Source organism: Oryx dammah, unplaced genomic scaffold (assembly GCF_014754425.2).
Source record: "Oryx dammah isolate SB20612 unplaced genomic scaffold, SCBI_Odam_1.1 HiC_scaffold_27, whole genome shotgun sequence".
Taxonomy (NCBI): domain Eukaryota; kingdom Metazoa; phylum Chordata; class Mammalia; order Artiodactyla; family Bovidae; genus Oryx; species Oryx dammah.
Genome location: NW_024070211.1, coordinates 129,187,305 through 129,195,245, shown reverse-complemented (window position 1 = coordinate 129,195,245; position 7,941 = coordinate 129,187,305). Strand labels below are relative to the sequence as shown.

Genomic DNA, 7,941 nt, shown 5'->3' with positions numbered 1-7,941 from the left:
CTACAGACATAACCCTTTTATTTGTACTCAAGAGTCACCTGAGTACACAGCAAAAGAGAAATAGCTTCCAGAACATTCTAAAAAAATTTTTTTTAAATTTTATCAGTTATTGGTGATCCTTAGGGATTCTAACTGGGCTTCCCTGGTGGCTTAGATGGTGAAGAATATGCCTACAATGCAGGAGACCAAGGTTTGAACCCCGGGTCAGGAAGATCCACTGGAGAAAAAAATGGCTACCCATTCCAGTATTCTTGCCTGGAGCATTCAATGTTCAGAGAAGCCTGGAGGGCTACAGTCCATGGGGTCACCAACAGTCAGACACACAGAGTGTTTCGAATTATTTCAGTTAAATGGTTACAACATTAGATCAGTAATGGAAAATAAATTTACTTTTTGACAAAAATACATTTAGATTGTAGAATATACTACACTGCCCCTTGACATCTAGGTTTAGCTAGAAGAAAGCTTCCAAAAAGAAGCAGCAGGATCTAGAAGATGTTGAACCTGTGTTTGGGGGCCAGACTCAACAGGCTTGCAAGACAAGTGCTGATTGCCAACCTGTGGTGTGTGGTTTACTATCAGTGAGTGGCAGACGAGAACTGCCAGTGGCAAGAGGCACTGGAATCTCATCTTGAGCAACCTCAGCACAGCCCAGTATAACACCAGTGGCTGGGTGCTTAGTAGAAGTCTCCCTGCTGTGAGAGGATGAGGGGTGAGGAGTGATGACTAGGGTGCAGAAGATAGTGACATCTCCCCTGAGCCCTGGGGCCATACCCGTCTAAGGCCTAACATTGAGGAGACGTTTCCAATCCAGTGAAGACAGAGATGGATTAAATGGACTCACAAGAGGTGTTAGGAAGGAACAGGATATGGCTTTAAATAATTGTCTGGGAAAAGAAGTCTGAATGAGAGGAAAACCCACACTTATATTGAGAAATATTACATCTTTCTTTCTTCCTTCTTCCAGTAACATATCATTGACAGTTTCTTTTAGAAATCATAAATGCTAGTGTGGGACTTGTTGATAGTGGGTGGTGAGGAAATGAATAACCCATTTATTTATTTATTTTGGAGACAATATATTAGACTCTCCATCCTCCTCTTCAAATACTCTCTAAGGACCAAATTTAAGGGGTAAAGAAATTCTAGACCAATAGAGTGAGCTGATGATTTGGGGGATGGACAAAAAGTCCCCCTATATTCCCTATCTCCTACTTCAGCTACCACACTCTTTTACTTGTAGTTTTCATAACCAAATGTCTTAAACAACTTAGTCCCATTTCTTTATTTCCTCTCAGTCTTTGGCTGACATTTGTTTCCACCTCACCTCCAATATAGCTCTTGCTGACTTAATGCCCTCCATGTCACTAAACCAATGAGCATTTTTTCAGTATTCACCTTACTAGACCACTCAGCAGCAACTTTCCCCCCTTCTGACTCTTAATGCCCCTCTTATCTTTCTAACCTCTTGTTTTTAGACTTCTCCTCTACTTTATTAAGACGTTAAAAGTTGGAGCCCCTCAAGGCTTACTCCTCAACCTTTTCTCTTAATCTACACCACAGATATGAGATGGTACCCAGACCTCTTTTGAATCTGGCAAATTCCCTCCATTGAATCAAACTTGCCATGTTAATCAAACTAACTGTTTTTCACTTTTGCCTCTCAGCCTACCAATTCACTCCACAGTGTTATCTCAAGAAAGTAACATTGTCACGTCTCTGCTCTCAGATACAGACTGGCTCCTGCTTATTCCTTTGACTGCCTCCAGTTCCAGGCCCCTTCAACACAGCCTCCTTTCAGCTGTTTCTGTCTCAAAGCCTTTGCTAAAACGTTTCTCTCTGCTACGATCCTCTCCATCCTGCCCCCAACTTCATCTCATTGTTGCTGTCATGCATTAGCCCAAATATTACTTCCCCAGGAAAGCTGACAAGACCAAAATAAATCCGCATTTCATATGCTTCAGAGCCACCCGAACTCTTAAAGGCTTTTCACTATTTTAGTGTATTTAGGTAATTAGTTGATTGAGTTGTGTCTCTCTTACTGGACTCTAAGTTCCAGAAGAGCAGATGCCTTGGCTCTTAGCCCTCTCTGTATCTCCAGAGCCTAGTACAGAGTATGAATGAAGAAACCAACTCATCCTGGTCATTCAGGAACGTGAAAATTTCCCCCATGGCTCCCAGGTCCACAGACTGAGGCTTCCTTGCACAGCCAAGGGCATGAGGATCCTGGGGTTAATACACTGGCCAGGTAAGTCAGCATGAATTGTGACTATCTCATGCTTAATTGTGCCAAGTTCAGCTTCTAATGCTCTTCTTTTCTGATTATTTAAATAATTCCTGGAGGCCCTGCTTAGCTAGGACGTTGTCTCAGATTTTATTTTTCAAATGTTTTAAAATGACATTTGTAGAGCATTTTATACTTTGTAAAATATATATATTTCCATTATGACATTTGAATGCCCAGCCATCCTAAGAAGTAGCGTATTATGTATTCTTAATGTCAGATGTTGAAAAATGAGTCCCAAGGGACTGAGCAGGGACTTCATCCCAGATTTTGCAATACCAAGTTCTGTCTTTTCCCAGCACTAGTAATTGCTCTTGGCTTCTCTTCACTTGGTCAAGTCTGAATTTGAACTTTTGTGGTTAACAAAACCACAAGAATGATATTGCTTTCATCACAGTTACATATATGGCATATACAAAAGTCCATCACATAAATGGCATATACAAAATATACCACAACAGACACACACACACTCACATTCCTAATTTAGGAGAATACTTCCAGTTGTATCAGTCTTTCTTATACTTGAAGAGAGATATTTCATTTACAAAGACTTTAGATGTTCATTTCAGAATTCAAGGTTTGTTAGTCTTAAATAGCCTATTAGCTACTACTGAAAAATGAAAAATATGAAGAAAAAGAATTGCAGTGCAGAAAATTAAGCTCTTTGATTTTGGTTTACTAAGATTTTTTTTTAACTCGATATTTTTTTAAAATATAAATTTATTTATTTTAATTGGAGACTAATTACTTTACAATATTGTATTGGTTTTGCCACACATCAACATGAATCCGCCACGGGTATACACGTGTTCCCCATCCTGAACCCCCCTCCCTCCTCCCTCCCCATACCATCCCTCTGGGTCATCCCAGAGCACCAGCCCCAAGCATCCTGTATCCTGCATCGAACCTGGACTGGTGATACATTTCATATATGATATTATACATGTTTCAGTGCCATTCTCCCAAATCATCCCACCCTCGCCCTCTCCCACAGAGTCCAAAAGACTGTTCTATACATTTGTGTCTCTTTTGCTGTCTCACATACAGGGTTATCGTTACCATCTTTCTAAATTCCATTTATGCATTAGTATACTGTATTGGTGTTTTTCTTTCTGGCTTACTTCATTCTGTATAATCAGCTCCATTTTCATCCACCTCATTAGAACTGATTCAAATGTATTCTTTTTAATAGCTGAGTAATACTCCATTGTGTATATGTACCACAGCTTTCTTATCCATTCATCTGCTGATGGACATCTAGGTTGCTTCCATGTCCTGGCTCTTATAAACAGTGCTGCGATGAACATTGGTGTACACATGTCTCTTTCAATTCTGGTTTCCTCAGTGTGAATGCCCAGCGGTGGGATTGCCGGGTCATAAGGCAGTTCTATTTCCAGTTTTTTTAAGGAATCTCCACACTGTTCTCCATAGTGGCTGTACTAGTTTGCATTCCCACTGACAGTGTAAGAGGGTTCCCTTTTCTCCACACCCTCTCCAGCATTTATTGCTTGTAGTCTTTTGGATTGCAGCTATTCTGACTGGCATGAAATGGTACTTCATTGTGGTCTTGATTTGCATTTCTCTGATAATGAGTGGTGTTGAGCATCTTTTCATGTGTTTGTTAGCCATCTGTATGTCTTCTTTGGAGAAATGTCTGTTTAGTTCTTTGGCCCATTTTTTGATTGGGTCGTTTATTTTTCTGTAATTGAGCTACAGGAGTTGCTTGTGTATTTTTGAGATTAGTTCTTTGTCAGTTGCTTCATTTGCTATTATTTTCTCCCATTCAGAAGGCTGTCTTTTCACCTTGCTTATAGTTTCCTTTGTTGTGCAGAAGCGGTTTACTAAGATTTTTATCAAGAGTGATTTCCCCTTAAAGCTAGCTTTCTGGTGACAGTTATTATCTAAATTTTGGCTATATAAATATTTCTTTAAAAGTCACATGTAAACTTAGGTCATGGTTCTAAAACCAATATATTAATATGATTAACACATTTTCTGTGGGGTTTCAGGAAGAAAAAGAAAAAAGATGTTAAAAGGAGCATGCTCAATATACTTGTAAAGCACAGACACTTGTCCAGACAACATCCATTGTATGAATAAGATTCACCCTTAGTTTGAAAATAGTTTCCTTCCTTTTTCATGGCAAAGCACACATGGAAAGCTGGCAGGAGGTGGTGGACCTGAGGGCTCCAGCAGTACCAGTACACTCCAAGTCTCTCTGAAAGCAGAGGGGATTCATAAAAAAAAGAAAAAGGCAGAACAAAAGAACAAACAAAAATCCTCCCAGCTCATTGGAAAAGAACACGACACTATTTTAAATATAATCACACTAACATAGAACCATTTGATTTCAGAAAAGTTAAACTGGGGAAAAGTACGTCTTAGCCTGGTAGCTAATTCTGTGTGGCCAATTCTTTTCTAGTTTACATACATTACACCAAATCCTGGATGAAGGCATATCAAAGAGATTTTGCTTACCAGATATCTCAGATGAGGGAACATCAGGCCCTGTGAGCTTCAACACTGCTTGCCAAACATTCTGTGCTATTGTGCAACTCAACTTATTTTAAAAGATGGAATTTTAAATGATGTGTACTTACTGACAACAAGATATTTCTTCCTTAAAAAATCCTTGAACATTTTTTAATCTCATTTAGATTCTTTCTAATGAATAGAGAAAAATCAAGCAAAAACCTTTGTATTTTTTGTATGGTTTTTTTCAGACTTTGAAACATTGACTTCCATGCTCTAAAATAAACAGTAACACATTTCTGAAATGCATAATGTGATTTCAGATAGATGACTTAAAAATAGATTCACAAAATAAAGATTAATTCATTTACACTAAAATGGCATTTATAGACTCCCTAGCATTTATAATCACAGGAAAATTTGCTATAACAAAATACATGGATTTGATTTGGTAAGCTGAAAAAAATGATTTCCTGTTTATATCCCGATGACAGTGGAATGCATTACCGAGAGCTGACCTGTTAATTCCACATTGAGGATGACTCTCCAGATATTGGTGAAGCGCACAGTGCAAACAGTATGACTCGCATTGCCTCAAATAAAAGTTTAAGTGCTTTTAAACTACTAATATTCTGCTGAAAGTTCTCCTCTAATCTAAGCATAAGATTAAGTTTTGTATTACTAAGAAAGATCAGCAGTCTAAAATTTAGAAAGTTTTTGTGAATAGTAGCAGTTGCGAAAAAACTATAAAGAAGTAAGTGGGATGGTTTTAATTCAGAATCATATTAGAAAAGCCATTTGTCTCTGTTTTCTGTAAATTCCTTCTAGTCTAAAAACATTTTGTCCTATAGTCAATGGTTTAGAGAAATCATGCTTTTAAATGAGATCTCTAAAAATATAGTCTGCTGTCTGCATGGGAGAGTCTGTAAAGAGAATTTTCATTATAATGAGTCATTATTTTTAAAAGCCCCTATAGATTATTTGTGGAATCTGTATACCAAATGCTGAAAATAACTAGTTAAATTCCTTTGTTACTGATAAATTACCAAAAAGTTGAGCATGTTTAAAAAAACATTTTATAGTTTTTGTAATTTTCCTCCTAGTTGAAAAATGGTCAAACATTAAGCAAATATCTTCAACTGGGTCAAATATAGTTGAACTTTGTTATTGTTTTTGTTCTTGTTGTTGTCATTTAACATCTCTTGTTATGATTGGCTCCATTGGAGATGCCCAGAAATGGATTCTTACTGAGTGAGATCACATGGTTGGATTGGAAAGTTTGTGTCCCATCTCCAGAGATGACAATGTGTGGCTTTATATGTGATACCAAATAGCAAGAATAGAATTGATTCTGTTTGATGGTAACCTGAAGTCTTCCCTGGCAAAACATATTCAGAAGTATGAAGTAATATTTTAAAAGTATATAATTCTTTTTTTTCAGAATAAGCCTGTGGGATTTAAGCCTGAAGTTTCTATGAGGAGGTAAGCTGCCTTCAAAGATCTTAGCCCTTTTGGTATCTTTTACGTTTTCCCAGCAGAGAACTCATACTTGGTACTGCTACAAATTCACATTTGTTAGTTTGACACAATGTGTCCTGAATTCAACTAAGGAAACTGTCCTTTAATGTTAATACTCTTTCCCTTTTTAGAGCATTCACCATCCATTGTAACATCTCAGTCTCAACAAAGTCGATTTATTTTCTAGGGAAATTTTCTCTTCGATGGCCACTGTTGACGATGGATTAATCCACTCATATGATCTGTGCTGAACTTCCCCCTGGTAGCTCAGGTGGTAAAGAATCTGCCTACTGTGGGGAGCGGGGGTTGGGTGGGGGTGGTGGTGGTGCGGGGGGACCCAGGTTTGATCCCTGGGTTGGGAAGATCTCTTGGAGAAGGGAGTGGCAATTCGTTCCAGTATTCTTGCCTGCAGAATTCCACTGACAGAGGAGCCTGATGGGTTACACTCCATGGGAACACAAAGGGCTGGGCATGACGGGACGACTAACGCACACGATCTGTGCTAAGGGATATTCTGGCAGGTAAGTAATTAGAAAGGTTCCCTCAATACCAGATGCAGACCTTGCCTCTTGGGCTGAGAAACCTTTTAGTGAGTCAGAGGAACAGGTTAATTGTACTTAATCTTATGTAAACCAACTACCGGGAAATATTTGCCACTTACTCCATAATCATTCTCCCTGTTTTCCCATCAGCCTTCATATCCCACCCATACAGCAAAGCTCATCAAAGAGAGAAAACTCTACGACAGTGTTTACCCTCCACTCAGCATGAGAATATTCGTCTTTGTGCAGCAAATGTGTCCACTTATAGGCAAACAAACTAATATTCTGAAGAAAAAAAAAAAAAGAGTTGTGTTAATGAACCACTGTTCACACAATAAATTCTGTCTTTTCCTTACAAATAGGATGTGATTGACTTATTGATACTGGACTGGACACTAGAATTTGCTTGATTTCATTAGTGATAGTGCCAGCCACCTTGCCTGCCTCATTGCTGGTGACCTCATAGGCAATTTGAAACACACTTGGCAGAGGGTTAGGAATGTAAGGGTGACCTGGAGTCTCTAGTCTTGTGCAAGTGTGTTCTTGTTTTTGAGATGATGTAAACTGGTACCACAGCAGCAGCAGCACTGTTGCTTTTAGGAAAACCTCATATAACCACTTACAAATGAACCAGAACAAACCACATCTAACCAACTTGTAGGAACCGATGCTGCTTCTCATTGAAGGCACCCAGATAACCCTTCTATCTTCTCCAGTTTTAGTTTCTCCCCACATTCTTTTAGTTCCATTTTGAGAAGTGGCAATGTTTAAAGAAGTCTTCTAAGTTTCTTTTTTGCTCTGGCCCTAATGCTCCCGACATATCTGCTGCTAACTTGAAATAAAAGCACACGGTTTGCAGAATGACTTACCTTGGCTCACTTATTTAACTACTAGATGAAATACTGTCTGAACTAACTGTTCCCACTTGAATTTTGCCATGTTTTCATTAGCTTGATTACACACCATTTTTCAGAATAGTTGTTTATTGAAAACAAGAGTATCCCTGAGGACCAGAGGTACTTCAAATACAGTGAGTGAACACTGAGATTGATGCCCAGCAGTTCTTTTTACTCTGCAGCCAGTGGTCATGCTTCCTATTGAAGTTAAGAGAAAGTTTTGTTG

The 7,941-nt window shown here is 38.6% G+C and overlaps 1 long non-coding RNA gene across 1 annotated transcript; it reads left to right on the top strand.

The window, feature by feature from the left end:
* Window positions 1–2,110: 2,110 nt before the first annotated feature.
* On the top strand, window positions 2,111–6,548 carry LOC120854020. The gene is made up of 3 exons (XR_005718903.1): window positions 2,111–2,248; window positions 6,201–6,241; window positions 6,465–6,548. It is a non-coding gene; the product is annotated as an uncharacterized LOC120854020 (long non-coding RNA).
* The last annotated feature ends 1,393 nt before the right edge of the window (window positions 6,549–7,941 follow it).